General features: G+C 44.9%; 1 protein-coding gene across 2 annotated transcripts in view; it reads right to left on the bottom strand.

The window, feature by feature from the left end:
• The window catches only part of C8H10orf71 (chromosome 8 C10orf71 homolog), a 179675-nt gene extending 163742 nt beyond the window's left edge, over nt 1-15933 (bottom strand). Inside the window, exons 1-2 of one of the 2 annotated variants that reach the window (XM_040320785.1) lie at nt 15558-15933; nt 14459-14460 (exon numbers count right to left, since the gene is read on the bottom strand). The gene's annotated coding sequence lies outside the window, so the exon portion shown is untranslated. The remainder of the gene's footprint in view (nt 1-14458; nt 14461-15557) is intronic. The other variant, XM_040320786.1, reaches the window with a different exon arrangement.
• Nucleotides 15934-16175: the final 242 nt, after the last annotated feature.

The raw sequence follows: 16175 nt of genomic DNA, 5'->3' as shown, positions 1-16175 counted from the left end.
TCGAGCTCTAGGGATATTTTTCCAAAAAGCCTGCACGCCAGTGAGGCTGGAAAGTATGCGCCCATGGCTGGAAATTTATCCAGACCAGGTGACGGCGCAATTCCTCAGTAGAGGTTTTGAATTTGGTTTCCCCCTCCCTTCATTCTCGGGGGCGGGATGCACAATTGTGGGTAATTTAAAATCAGTCAGTCAGTTTCCACAGATCGTGAGGGAGAAGGTTGGCAAAGAAATTGCAGAAGGGCGCATTGCTGGTCCCTTTGAGCACCCCCCGTTTGATAATTTCCGCATATCGCCCCTAGGGGTGGTGCCCAAGAGGGAGCAGAATGCTTATAGGATTATACAGCACCTATCATTCCCTAAAGGGGATTCGCTGAACGACGAGATTAATGGGGAGCTTTGCTCGGTCACGTATGCGACTTTTGAGGAGGCGATCGTTAAAGTGCGGCAGTGTGGTCCCGGTGCGTTGCTGGCAAAAGCCGATATAAAATCGGCTTTTAGACTGTTGCCCATAGCCCCTGAGGCATTTAATTCTTTAGGTTTTTATTTTGACGGGGCCTACTTTTTTGACAGGTGTCTGCCTATGGGGTGTTCAGTATCATGCTCGTACTTCGAGGCGTTTTCGTCTTTCCTGCATTGGGTGGTTGGTTTTCAGTCAGGTAGTGACAAGATAGTCCACTACCTGGATGACTTTTTGTTTTTAGGACCTCGGGATTCGTTGTGTTGTCAGGAGCTATTGCAGGCTTTCCAGGAAACGGCGGCGCAGTTTGGCGTTCCGCTGGCGGAGGAGAAGACATGTACCCCGGTGACATCGCTTGAGTTCTTAGGCATTTGCATAGACACATGTAGGATGGAGTTTTGTTTGCCGGAGGCAAAATTGGTGAAATTAAATTCATTAATATCTTCCTTTCTGTCAAGAAAGAAAGTGCTGCTCAAGGAGATGCAGTCACTGTTGGGCGTCCTGGCGTTTGCTGGCAGGATTATGCCCATTGGGCGGATTTTTTCGCGTCGTCTGTACTTGGCAATAGCGGGTTTAAAGTCGCCGTTTGCCCACGTTAGGCTGACTAGTTCGAATAAGGCGGATTTGTTGGTCTGGGCACGTTTCCTCGAGACGTATAACGGGAGATCGTTTTTTCAGGAGGAGTTTGTGGCGGCGCCAGATTTTAGGTTATTCACGGACGCGGCGGGGTCCAAGGGCTTTGCTGCAGTATGGGGAACGCACTGGTGCTGCGCAGCATGGCCAGAATCTTGGGTGGTTCAGGAGGTTACAAGAAACATCGTTCTGTTAGAGCTGTTCCCGATATTAGTGGCGTTAACTTTGTGGGGAGCTCAGTTTGCAAACAAAAGGATTCTGGTGGAAACAGACAATAAAGGGGTCCTCTTTGCCATAAATTGCCTTTCATCAAAGTCTTTGCTGGTGGTCAAGATCTTACGGCAGGTTGTGTTTCTTTGTTTACACTTTAATGTGTGGCTGAAAGCCAAGCACACGCCGGGAGTGCAAAATAATCTTGCCGATGCGTTATCTCGGTTTCAGATGGACCGTTTTCGCCAGCTGCTGCCAGATGCGGATGTGGAAGGGATTCGTTGCCCGGAATATCTGTGGGACCTAATCTGGACATAGTTTCAAGAGCAATACAGGGTTCGGTGGCACCCAAGACATGGTTGTGCTATGCTGCTTCTTGGAAGAGCTGGTTGTCCTTTGCAGAAGGGTTAGGAGTTAGTGATGGCCGCCCTTCCGAGGGGTCATTATTGGCGTTTGTGGCTTCCCTTATGGAGCAAAGTTTTTCTTTTAGCCATATCTCAAAAACTTTGGCGGGTATATCCTTTTTTTGCCGGCTGCGGGGTTTTCCGCCGTGCACGGCTTACTTTTCAGTGAAACAGGCCTTAAAAGGGTACAAGAGGGCTCATTTAGTTCCAGATGACAGAAGGCCGATTTCACTGGATCTTTTGGGTAAACTGTGCGAGATAGCGTCGTCCGTTTGCTTTTCAGGTTTTGAATCCCTGCTTTTTAGAACGGCGTTCGTGCTCGCTTTTCATGGGGCTTTACGGATATCCGAGCTACTCCCAAAATCTAAACGGGGTGGGTCGGGAATTTTAGTCGATCACGTAAGGGTAGACCCCACGGGAATTCAGTTGTGGTTAAGTCGCTCCAAGACCGACGCGTTGGGTAAAGGCGTTGGGATTCGGTTGGCGGCGAACAACGATAAGTCGATTTGCCCCGTGGACACGGTGTCTCAATTTTTAAGCATTAGGCCCCCGGTTCCGGGTTTGTTCTTAGTCCACCAGGATGGAGGGCCCCTTACCAAATACCAATTTGATGCAGTGCTGCATAAGTGTCTAAAAAATTTGGGTTTGCAGAACATGCGTATATCCTCCCACTCATTTAGGATAGGCGCTGCATCAGAGGCGGCCCGGAGAGGGGTGTGTGAATCGGCCATTAAAGAGATGGGGAGGTGGAAATCAAATTGTTTTAGGATTTACGTTCGCCCTAACCTGTTTATTTAAATTTTTCAGGTCAGCCCCGCACAGTTTGGATTCTGGGACACTCCTATATTCACTGGGCGCATAAGAGAGCGGCCTTGCGTAGGTATTCAACTAATTTATCTTTTCGTCCGGAATCATTCCAGGTTTATTGGAAAGGTGTGCGGGGACTTCAGTGGCATCAACTTTATTTTCACTTAAGTGGGCTTAGTCAGCGATGGCCTAAGCCGGATGTATTATTAATTCACGCAGGTGGGAATGATTTGGGTAAAGTAAGGACTTTGGATTTGTTATTTATGATTCAAAGGGATTTGCAGCGGTTTTCACTAGCCTCTCCAGGTACAATTTTGATTTTCTCAGAAATCGTTCCGCGCCTCTCTTGGCTCTCCTCTACTCAGAGGAGGGCCATGGAGAAGATGAGGAAGCGTATAAATCGGGCCATGAGCAAGTTCATGCCCCAGCTGGGTGGTCTGGCATACAGACATGTGGATCTAGAAGGGGGTTTTACCGGGTTATACAGGCAGGATGGCGTCCACCTCTCGGACGTGGGGATTGATATATTTAATTTGGGATTGCAGGAGGGTATTGAGCAGGCCGCGGAGGTGGGGTGGGGCCGGGCATGATGCTCATGCCCGGCTTGTGGGACGTGATATGTCAATTAATGAGTTAAATGCTGCTTGAGTGACAAAAACTGAGCAGTTGCACTTATTTGGTTTTGCTTTATTAATGGCAATTTTTGATGTTGAAGTTATGGAATAAAATTGATATGATGATTTGAAATTATTTTGTGTTTAAACCAATAAAATTACCGCGGCCTTTATTCGCCAATGATGGGTCAGTGTATTTATTTATGTTTGTACCTGGAGTATGGTTGTTGGGTGGAGTGTATGGCCTACAGTCCCATAAGAAAGGGGGCACATTAGGAGCCCACTTGAGTGGGATTGTGGCCAGCACGGGGTTAATAGGTGATTAAGTGCTGAAGTTAGCTTGTAATTGGTTAATGTTTGCCTTGTAATTCCTATGTACTGTGCCTTTAAATTTGGGACCATCAGCCAGCCAATGGAAGGTGTCGGAAGCTTCTGGGAGCAGCAGAGGCTATAAAAGGTTTGGCTGGGCTGGGAATCTCCCTCTTTTCCCCTGGCAGCAGCAGCTGAAGAACTCCCTCCCTCCTCCCCTGTCGCGGTAAATTTATGTGGTAGGCGTCACCTTGGGATCCAGGGGGGACGTGATATGTCAATTAATGAGTTAAATGCTGCTTGAGTGACAAAAACTGAGCAGTTGCACTTATTTGGTTTTGCTTTATTAATGGCAATTTTTGATGTTGAAGTTATGGAATAAAATTGATATGATGATTTGAAATTATTTTGTGTTTAAACCAATAAAATTACCGCGGCCTTTATTCGCCAATGATGGGTCAGTGTATTTATTTATGTTTGTACCTGGAGTATGGTTGTTGGGTGGAGTGTATGGCCTACAGTCCCAGAGAATTTCCCTTCCTAGGAGTAGCTTTCCTCTCACTTCTTGCTGTCCCCTTCCGTTTTCAAGTAGGAGTCGTTTGTAAGTTGGATGTTTGAAAGTAGGGGCCTGCCGTATATACTCTGCAGAAATTTGAGCCCTAGGTGTTGGTGTTGCCACAACACTGTAAGCCCTCACAGCAGGGCTGGACTGGGACATAAATTTGGCCCTGGACTTCATTCAGACTGGCCCACTTTGACAGGTCTCTCCCATGGCGGCCGGACAACTCCCTCGGCCACCCAAGCCCCCTCTCGCCCTTCACTAGCCACTAGCCGTTCTACTTTATTAGAGTAGAACGGCTGGTACTGGTACTCTTATAGGCAGTACCAGTGGTGAAACTAGACATTATTTCACCCGGGGCAAAGAATCAGTTTGGTGCCCCCCCTTATGGGACAAGATTAGGCAGAAGTGAGAAACTCCCAGGCCATAGCTGTTGAGTCAGCTGTCTGTCCCCTCCCCCCCCATGCTCCTCTGTTGTCCCCCCTGCTCCTCTGGTCCTCCCCAGGTGAGCGCATCGGGGAGGGAGAGACAGAGGAGCGGAGGGGGGCGGCGGTCCACTGTCACTGAAGCCGGCCCACTGAGCCATCGGCCCACCGGGAAACTCCCTGTAGTCCCAATGGCCAGTCCATCCCTGCCTCACAGTTAGTCTTGGTGGGCACAGGAATGGGCACAGTGAAAATACTTGCTGATCAGCCACTGCCTGTGATATTATTATATGACAACAGCAATTGTATTCACGTGGCTTTAGGTGCACACTGTGCAGAGGACACAGCACACCACATGAAAATACTGCCTGTGGTATTAATGAGAAGATCCCTGCCTTTAGGAATTAATATGAGAAACACCAGCAAATCTATTGACGTAGCTTTAGGTGCACACTGTGCAGAGGACGCAGACAGTACACCACATGAAAATACTGCAGCTACAGTAGCACAATCGCATGCCTGCCTGTCAGTATATTAGGAAGAGCGAATCTATCTAAACTTAATACAGTGTATATATATACATACACACACACACACACAACACCTGGGATGCATATATATCCTCTACACACTGAAACTCTGACTAGCCTGCCTGCTCCAAACTCCAAAAAATGACACACTCTCTCTCTGTAAACCACCAACACACTACACAAGGCCGACTTCCAGGCAAACTTATATAGTGTGGGGCGTGTACTAAACCCCCTGAGCCATAACTGGCTTTGGCCAATTATGGCTCTCCGTTTTTTGCGCGCTGTGATTGGCCAAGCATGAGGGTCATAGTGCATGCTTGGCCAATCATCAGCCAGCAATGCACTGCACAATGCCACAGTGAATTATGGGCCATGACACGCCACTCAAATTTGGCGCGAACGTCCCAAAACGTTCGTAATTCGACGAACGATCGAACATACGATGTTTGAGTTGAAGCTCATCTCTAATCAAGATCCAAGAGATCCGCCTCACCATTGAACTCTTTCCTTACAGCCAATGATCTATATGATATATGAAGGTGCTGTCACGCAGACGAAAGGGACATCGCGTCACAGCACATATTCTCGTATAGACCTGTTTCTCTCTGATAAATGGTTACTGCAAAATATTCATGCTTCCCAAATCCACACCATCACCTGGTCAGACCACGCCCCTGTAAGCATCAAAGTAAATAAACCATCAAGACCACATCCTACATATGGCGTGTAAATAACTTTATCCTTCAGAATCCATCCAATACTGCATACCTATCCCAAAAATTAGAATAATCTTTCACTACAAAAACAGGATCAGTGGACAGTGGCTGACCTGGTGGTCCTGTGAAATGCCCATAAAGCCTACATTTAGAGGTTTCTTTATACAAATAGGTTAAAAACTTAAAGGGTTTGTAAAGGAATTTTTTTTTATCTTAATTGCTTCCTTTACCTTAATGCAGGGCTGTTTTCATGTCCTCATTGTTCGTTTTTGCTCTCAAGTTGCTGTAATTCTTCTCCGATCTCCACACTTCCTGGTTGTCTGTTTCCTGATAACCACAGTACTGGGGTACTCTCTGTGGTTACTAATCAAAGAGGTGTGATTACTGTGTGTCTAAAACCCCTCAGTTTAGTTTTCCAAACCATCACTTCCCTGTATTGGCTCTGTACAGCAGAGGCAGGAAACAACATGAAAAAACGAAACTAGAAACTACAGGTACATTATATGATTGATTATTATCTATTTTTAATCGTTTTTAAAAGGAATCCGTTTACAGTTTACTCCTTTAACAACCGCACGCCGTAAATTAACAGCATGGGTTTTGTGCGGTGATATCTGAATGATGTCTGCAGCTACAGGCATCATTCAGATATTGCCGGTTTCTGCCGGCAATTCTGCACACCATAGGAACGATCATAGTGGCTGTTCCTCCCGCCACCCTCTGGTGCTTCTACCGGCTCACCTATGCAGTCGGTGACAGGATCCGCCGGCCCCGGTTCTTGACCATAGAGATTTCCGGCGAACCAGATGGTCGCCGGAGTCTCTATGATCGTCGGAGCCTGGGCGTGATGTTATGACGTCACGCCCAGCCTCTGAATTAAAAAAAACTGCGCCGCCTCGGCTGGGAAGCCAGGATCGTATTTTTTATTTTCGGCTTCCCAGCCTAGAGGTGAGATGTGGGTTCTTATTGACCCCATATCTCACTGTAAAGAGGACCTGTCATGCCATATTCCTATTACAAGGGATGTTTACATTCCTTGTAATAGGAATAAAAGTGATCAATTATTTTATTTTTTTTAATGTCAAAATAAATAAATTCAAGTAAAATGAACAATAAAAATAAATACATATTTAAAGTGCCCCTGTCCCCGTGTGCTCGCACGCAGAAGCGAGCGCATACGCAAGTCCCGCCCACATATGAAAACAGTGTTCAAACCACACGTGAGGTGTCGCCGTGAACGTTGGAGCAAGAGCAAAAATTCTAGCCTTAGACCTCCTCTGTAACTCAAAACATGTAACCAGTAAAAAAAATTAAAGTGTCGCCTATGGGGATTTTTAAGTACCGAAGTTAGGCGCCATTCCATGAGCGTGTGCAATTTTGAAGCTTCACATGTTGGGTATCTATTTACTCTGAGTAACTTCATCTTTCACATTATGCAAAAAAATTGGGCTAACTTTACTGTTTTTTTTTAACCCCTTCAATACAGGGCTTTTATACCCACCTCCATACCGGGCCTATTCTGGCACTTCTCTCCTACATGTACAAATCATCATTCTTTTGCTAGAAAAATACTCAGAACCCCCAAACATTATATATGTTTTTTAGCAGACACCCTAGGGAATAAAATGGCGGTCATTGCAACTTTTTATCTTGCACGTTATTTGCGCAATCATTTTAAAAAAAAATGGTTTCATGAACTAAAAAACAACAAAACAGTAAAGTTAGCCCAATTTTTTTGTAAAATATGAAACTTGATGTTACGCCGAGTAAATAGATACCTAACATGTCACGCTTTAAAATTGCGCACACTCACGGAATGGCGCCAAACTTTGTTACTTAAAAACCTCCATAGGCGATGCTTTGAAAATGTTTACAGGTTACTAGTTTAGAGTCACAGAGGAGTTCTTGTGCTAGAATTGTTGCACACGCTCTAACGCACGCGGCGATACCTCACATATGTGGTTTGAACGGCGTTTACATACGTGGGCGGGACTTGCGTGTGCATTCGCTTCTGAGCACGAGCTACCGGGGACAGGGCCATTTTTTTTTTTTATTATTATTATTTATTTTTTTATTTTACTTTTACTTATTAATTTTTTACACTTTATTTTTTTTGTATCACTTTTATTTCTATTACAAGGAATGTAAACATCCCTTGTAATAGGAAATGTGTGTGACAGGTCCTCTTTATGGAGAGATGCAGGGCCAATAAGACCCCACATCTCTCCTCTAGGCTGGAAAGCATGAGATTGTGAAAAAAAATTCACCGATCTCATGCTTACTAGCCGCAATTTCGGCTTTGTTTACTTCCGGGTACCCTGGAGTGACGTCATAACATCGCGCCCGGGCCTCCGACGGTCATAGAGATGACTAGTGACCATCTGGTCACCAGTCATCTCTATGCTTCCTATCCGGCACTGGACAATTCTTTTTCCAGGCCCCCCCCCCCCCGATGGCACGGGAGAGCCTGGAGAAGCACCGGATGGCGGCTGGAGGGGGGATGTCCTCTCCCGCCGCCTATAAAAACGATCAAGGGGTGGAACCACTGCTATGATCGTTCTTATGGTGCGCAATGATATCTGAATGATGCCTCTAGCTGCAGGCATCATTCAGATATCACTGCACAAAGTCCAGGACGTCATATGACATCCACCCGCTTCTGTGGATGTCATAGGACTATGTGCGGTACGAAAGTGGTTAAACCATGCGTTTTTTTGGGAAGAAAAGTTTCATTTGAAGAATTGCTGCGCAAATACCATGCAGGATAAAAAGTTGCAATGTATTCTCTAGGGTCTCTGCTTAAAAAACATATATATGTTTGGAGGTTCTATGTAATTTTCTAGCAAAAAAAATGATGATTTTTACATGTAGGAGCGAAGTGTCAGAATTGGCCTGGTTGTCAAGTGGTTAATGCTTAAAAGGAACAATTGTTAACAACCGTGTAATATGTATAAAAAGAGCTGGCACGCGTAAAAAAAAAAAAAAAATGGTCACATGGGGCGTAATGTCTTTAATACTGCAGCTCTGAGGCTGCTATCTGATCTCTCATTTCCCGCACTCTCCAAATGAACATGATGAATTTAACACAAAAAAATGTCTGTATTTAGGCTGTATTCACACTTATGCATTTTTAGTGCTTTTTGCATTTTGCAGATTTGCACTACAGTCCATTTACCATGGTTTCCAATGGAACACGTTCTGTAGTGCAAAATGCAAAAAGCTAAAAAAATACATAGGTGCGAATCCAGCCTTGGTGAGATCAGTGATCACAGATTAAGGGGCAGATCCACGTACATCGGCGCATTGTTGCGGCCGGCGTAGTGTATCTCTGATACACTACGCCGCCGTAACTTACAGCGTAATTTCCTTATCCTCAAAGAAGTTGCGCCGTAAGTTATGGCAGCGTAGTGTAATTTTGGTGGCGTAAGGGCGCGCAATTTAAATCGATGTAATTGGGGCGTGTTTTATGTAAATACGTTGTGACCCGACGTAAATGAAGTTTTTTTGAACGGCGCATGCGCCATCCGTGGGGGTATCCCAGTTCGCATTCTCGAAATTAAACCGGAACAAGCCAATGTTTACGACGTTGACGTCATTCTACGCAAATCCCTATTCGCGAACGACTTTCGCAAACGACGTAAAAAGTAAAAAATTCGACGCGGGAACGACGGCCATACTTAACATTGAGTACGCCTCATATAGCAGGGGTAACTATACGCCAGAAAAAGCCGAACGCAAACGAAAAATGCACCTACGATCCGATGGCATACTAAGACGTACGCCAGTCGGATCGAGCCCAGATGCAGTCGTATCTTTTTTTGTAGATACAAAACAAAGATACGACGCGGGAAATTTGAAATTACGCGGCGTATCAATAGATACGGCGCCGTAATTCTTCTGTGGATCTGGCCCAAAGTGTGCTAGAAAACCATGCACCTAGCTGGAGGTGGTTGGGATCTGCTGGAAGGAGGGAATGCAGGCACAGGTGTGTGCTAATGAGGTCAGCTGATGAATGCCTTCCTGTGTCTTACGGGCTTCTGTCTAAGATCTACATACCAGCAAAAAGTGTAGCTGCTGGCTTTTAATAAACATGCACTCACCTGCTCCATGTTCCAGCGACGCGCTGGCTGGAGCTCCGCTCCTCTCCTCTCCCCCCTCTTTGGCCTGCGTCCTCATTGTTACTGTGGGCACCCGGCCATGACAGCTTTCGGCTTCACGGCCGAGCACTCACTGCACATTGGACAGGCGATCGCCTGGGACCTGTCACGCGTCCCAGGCGATCGCCTACAGGGAGGGGCCGTCAAAAGGCGATATGACGTATCGCCTAAGCGGCCCCTCAGCGGAAGGAGGAAGTGGGACAGGATGTTCCACTCCTGAAGCACCCACCCCCCCCAAAAAATTACATGCCAAATGGGGCATGTAAGGGGGCGAGGAGTGGATTAAGCGGAAGTTCCACTTTTGGGTGGAACTCCGCTTTAATGACTTGCATGTGTGCAGAATAAAATTTGTAGAAAGTAGATAATAGTAGGTAATGGAGATTGGAAGGTGTGTTAACAATACATTCCACTTATAAAATATTTTATTAACCATTTGGCTGGCCAAAGAACAGGGCACTTTTTTTGCGATTCGCCACTGCATCGCTTTAACTGACAATTGCGCGATCGTGCGACGTGACTCCCAAACAAAATTGACGTAATTTTTTTCCCACAAATAGAGCTTTCTTTTGGTGGTATTTGATTACCTCTGCAGGTTTTTATTTTTGCGCTATAAACAAAAATATAGCGACAATTTTGAAAAAAAAAAATATGCAATATTTTTACTTTTTGCTACAATAAATATATCCAAAAAAATATATTAAAAAACACAAATGTTTTCCTCAGTTTAGGCCGATACGTATTCTTCTACATATTTTTGGTTAAAAAAATAAAATAAATAGCAATAAGCATTTATTGATTGGTTTGCACAAAAGTTATAGCGCCTAAAAAATAGGGGATAGTTTTATGGCATTTTTATTAATATATTTTTTTTTTTTTTACTAGTAATGGCGGTGATCAGCGATTTATTTAGTTTCTTTATTGTGACTGCAACATTATGGCGGACACTTTTGGCGCTATTTTAGGACCATTTACGCTTCTACAACAATCAGTGCTATAAAAATGCACTAATTACGGTGTAACTGACTGGCAGTGAAGGGGTTAACCAGTAGGGGGGCGCTGAATTGGTTAAGTGTGTCCTAGGGAGTGATTCTAACTGTTGGGGGCGTGGCTTTCTGTGTCACGACACTGATCGCTGCTCCCGATGAGAGGGAGCAGATGATCAGCGTCCTGACAGAACGGGGAGATGCTTGTTTTACACAGGCGTCCCCCATTCTGCAGCTCCGTGACACACTATCGCTGGACACTGGCGGACAGAGAGTTTGCGGGTCCCGCTGGCACGATCACGGAGCTAGTGGCAGGGGCACGCGCGCCCACATGACGACAAATTTAAAGGGACGTACCTGTACGCCCTAGTTGCCTGTCCGTGCCATTCTGCCGACGTAAATGTTCGTGCGGCGGTCGGCAAATGGTTACTCCTCAAATAATAATAAAAAAAACACAATTCAAAACCAATTCTAAATTTTTTGGGCAATAGGAACACTATTTCGTACATTCATTTACTTTGCCCACAAAATTGACTGGCATTTAGTGTTTCAATGAGCTTACCATCTAAAGAGGAACTGCAGTCTTCTCACATAATTTGTAATAAAAACATCTTTGCCATTCTGAAGCTTCCCTCCAACCACTTTGCATATTTTATAGATACTGTACTTGCCAAATTTGCTACAGAAATCTCCCTCCACTAAGTTTGGTTGCAACCATTTTGGCAGCTGAAGCTGCTGCCTGTTCACTTCCTGCATTTACATAGAGGCACACCTCCAGCTTTCATTGGCCCTCTTATGACTAATCCCCCCCCCCACCCTTCTTGGCAAACTCTCACGAGAGTGAAAGGGAGATAGAGCTGTGCATGATGTCATAAACCTAGTCATATTACCAGACAAGAAAGATGAAGTTGGCAATATATATTTACTGGCAGAATTTTTTCTTTACTATCCATAGTTAAAACGACAAAGGCAGAAGATTTAATAGATGTAAAGTTTAAAAAATTACTGAAGGTCCGCTTTAAATTGGACACACCTTAAATTTTTTAGTGTACAGCAGGGACAAAAATAAGGTGAGCACTAACCATGTCAAACATTTTAGGCTATAACAACTCGCACCACCCCACTCCCATCAAAAGTTTAAGTGCAGGATAAAACAAACAAAGCAGACAAGAAATAAAATATGATAAAATAAAAGGCAGCGCAATAACTACACCCTTCTAAATTCACACACAGATACATTTCTGGTGAGAGTTAGCAGGAAGCTTATTTTTTATAAAAACTATTTAGAAAACTAGATCAACATAAGGAGGCCCCTTTCACACTGGGCGCGGGAGCCATTTTTAGCGCCGCTATACCGTCGTCTTGGGAAAGGGGCCTAACACATGAGATTTGTAAGTTAGGCCCCTTTCACACCAAGGAGTTTTTTTTAGGCGTTTTAGCGGTAAAAATGGTGCCTAAATAACGCCTGAAAAGATTCTGCCCTGTAGTCTTCAGTGTGAAAGCCCCGAAGGCTTTCACACTGAAGCGGTACACTAGCAGGACCGCTCCAAAAGTCCTGCTAGCCTCATCTTTGGAGCGGTGAAGGAGCAATGGGGTAGATTCAGGTAGCAATTACGCCTGCGTATCCATAGATACGCAGCGTAATTGCGAAGTAGCGCTGGCGTATCGACTTTCTGTATTCAGAAAGCTCGATACGCCGACTGTAGCCTAAGATACCACTGGCATAAGGCTCTTATGCCGTCGTATCTTAGGCTGCATTCTGACGCTGGCCGCTAGGTGGCGTTCCCGTAGTTGTCAGCGTAGAGTATGCAAATTGCATACTCACGCCGATTCACAAACGTACGCGCGCCCGGCAGTCGTGTTTTACGTCGTTTGCGTTCGTCGCTTTCGTCGTAAGGCTGCTCCTGCTATTAGGAGGCGCAGCCAATGGTAAGTATACACGTCGTTCCCGCGTCGCGATTTTCGAAATTTACGTAGTTTGCGTAAGTGAATCGTGAATGGCGCTGGACGCCATTTACGTTCACGTCGAAGCAAATGACGTCCTTGCGACGTCATTTACCGCAATGCACGTCGGGAAATTTTCCCGACGGAGCATGCGCAGTACGTTCGGCGCGGGAACGCGCCTAATTTAAATGATTCACGCCGCCTACGGGATCATTTAAATTACGTGCGCTTACGCCAGCCCCTTTTACGAAACGCCGCCGCAAATTACGGAGCAAATGCTTCGTGAATGAAGCGTTGCTCAAGTAATTTACGGAGGCGTAGCGTAAAAACGGTACGCTGCGCCGCCGTAGCAGTGCGCGCCCCTACCTGAATCTACCCCATTGTGTTTACCACTCCTTTACCGCTGCTGCCCATCTAAATCAATTGGCCAGCGTGGCTATACCGCCCGCAAACCGCTGCTGTAGCAGTGGTTTGTGGACGGTTTTAACCCTTTCTCGGCCACTAGCGGGGGTTAAAACCGCACCGCTAGTGGCCAATTATCGCTGTAAAAATGAATATAGCGCCGCTATACCGCCAGGCCCCAGTGTGAAAGGGGCCTAACAATCAAAACAGAAAGGTCAGCTGATGCTCACAAACAAGAAATGCATGGACACACTGGACAAAGACACGCAAAAAATACACTTTTAAGCCCTGGTTCACACTGGGTACGATTTGGAACGATTTGAGATGCGATTTGACATGTCAAATCGCATCTCAAATCGTCGGCAATGGCACTGTCCTAATCAGTGCGACGCCGCATCTGCGATTTCAAAAAGTAGTTCCTGTACTACTTTTTGCGATTTCGGGCCGCGATTTACATTAAATTGCGGCCGAAATCGCGGCAAATCGCTGCAAAATCGCGGTAAGATCGCGCATTTTACCGCGATTTTGAATTCGCAGCAGTGTGAACCTAGGCTGAGGGCCAAAATGCAATATAATTACAGCAAACAGACAAAACATTCATCAAACCACAGCCGGTGTGGGTCAATATGCACACTAGAGCTCCCTGCCCGCAAATAATTTGGCCCCTTTTCAGGCAAGGAAAACCACACGAGTGCAGGCCTTTTATATAACATAGGTTGAATTGATAGCAAACCTACACCCACCCAGTAAAGGCCACATCCCAAAACTCCATTAGACCCCTTTCACACTGAGGAGTTTTTCAGGCGGTACAGCCTTCTCAATGTGAAAGCCCGAGGGCAAATCCGACCGTATAGCGCCGCTATTTTTAGCGTGCTATGCCGCCACCGCGCCTTCCGCCCCAGTGTGAAAGGGGCCTTATAGAAAGACTCAGAAAAACAAAAACGGCTTTGTTATGCTAGAGACAGACTGCATCATAGATAACATTTGTAATATTGCCTTTAGTACCTCTTTAAACTAACATGCTTCTATAAATAACACACTACGTCCATACATACAGTACTTCTGAATGCATACAAACATTGCTAGTCAATCATTTTCTGATATTCTGAAACACAGTATGTATCTGTATTGTATAGATGTCACATCACTTTTGATCCAAATGTGTAAAGTGTAACTTCACCTTTATTGCAGTTCCGTCTATACTGTGGGTTGCATGCATGCTAGAGCAGGGAGTATAAACTCTCCAATAGGGTTGAAGGGAGAGCACGCGGCACATGTGTGGACATGACTCAAATGATTTTGACAAACATCTCTGCAGTGTCATGGGAGACGTCTCTTTTCATCAGGGACAGATGAGTATAGGACTAGTAAGATGAACAAGTGTAAGGCAAGCTATAATATAAGTGTACCTGCACCAAACATTAGAGGGCTAAAGCTTATTTCTCGTCCCTGAGAAAAGAAAGTTCAGGGAAAAATTGTTAACAAGGCTGTATGTAGCAATAAAAACCTGACAGAGGTTTTAACCCTCCCCTACTATGTTGGCTGGATGTGGGCTTAAAGTGTTGTTCTAAGTTCCATTATTGGGTAAATGGTTTTATTCCAGCTTTGTAAATGCCCCAGTGTGAAAGGGGTCTTGGCGGTAAAAAAAGCGTCTATAAAGCTCCTAAAAGAAGCCTCATCTGCAATCCCAATGTGAAAGCCTGAGTGCTTTCACACTGAGGCGGTGCGCTGGCAGGGTGGCAAAAAAAGTCTTGCCAACCTGCCAGCAGCATCTTTGCATCGCTTTAGGAGTGTTGAATACATAGCTCCTAAAGCGCCCCTTCCCATTGAGGCGCTTTTTTAAAGCCAAAGCGTCTGAAAAACGCCCCAGTGTAAAAGGGGTCTTAGCGGAGCTTTACCAGCGTTTTTCGGACGCTGGCATTGTGAAAGGGCTCTGAAAGCACTCTGGCTTTCACATTGGGATTGCAGATGAGGCTTCTTTCAGGCGCTTTTTTTAACGCCAAAGCACCTGAAAGGGGTCTTAGGTTGCGAGGCTTAATCTCCCCATAAATTGTTGTTAGTCAGTTTTAGGCTGTGGCATTTCTATATACTATATATTAATTGTTACCTATTATTTATTTAAAAATAAATATCAGTCACAGATCCATGGTTGGTTGTGAAGTAATCTGGAATTTATATGTGGCCTATTCTATGAAAAGATAAAGCTATTTCTAAATGTTATTTTCTGTGTTCTCATAGAACGTTTGTGACTGAAAACTAAAAAACTCACCACAGAAACACATAGCTATTCAGAATAATAATCTTGCCATTTTAGCAGTTAAAACCAAAGATAGTTTTACATTTGTACCCTCCACACACACATCCCAAATGTATAAAATCAAATACAATCTGTATGTGTAAATCATACCTTAATTTTATGTCTGTAATATCCAATATCAACTCCTTATGGATACTTAATTGTGAAAAATACACAGGCAACCAACCAAAAAATTCTCCAAATAACGTCCCAGTAGTCTTAGGAGTTTTAGTTAGGGGAGCTGGGCATAGTAATGTGCTCCCTTCTCAAGCAAAAGGAGAAATCTAAGCTTTCAGCAGTGTCGGGTGTCCAGCAGATGGTAACAGCCTCTTCGTCTATTTTTATACCTGGCTGTGTCTGGGACAGCTTTTTCATGGTGATAAAACCCTCAGACTCTGTTCTGTTCATTAAAAGCAAATGGACGGGCAGCTTAATTCAGGCATGGCTCCTAGTCTGAACTCAGTGGTATTAAAACATGAACAATGTTAAGAGAAGTAGTTAGTCACGCACAGTTACAGCATATGGCATCATGGTCCAAGAATCCGCACCCGTGAATCCTACGTCCAAACTCTTATAGGATCTCACGTACAAGTAGGACGACTTGATTGGGTATAACAGTATGACGATTCCTATGGTCAATAAACCACCTAAAACTTTTATGTCGCCTACTGTATATAAAATTATATATAGTAGTATTCTCGTGCCGCCTTTAAAACCCACATTGAGTGT

This window comes from Rana temporaria, chromosome 8 (genome assembly GCF_905171775.1).
Source record: "Rana temporaria chromosome 8, aRanTem1.1, whole genome shotgun sequence".
In the NCBI taxonomy this organism is placed as follows: Eukaryota; Metazoa; Chordata; class Amphibia; order Anura; family Ranidae; genus Rana; species Rana temporaria.
The sequence above is the reverse complement of the archived record's forward strand: the minus strand, read 5'-3'. Positions and strand labels throughout refer to the sequence as shown.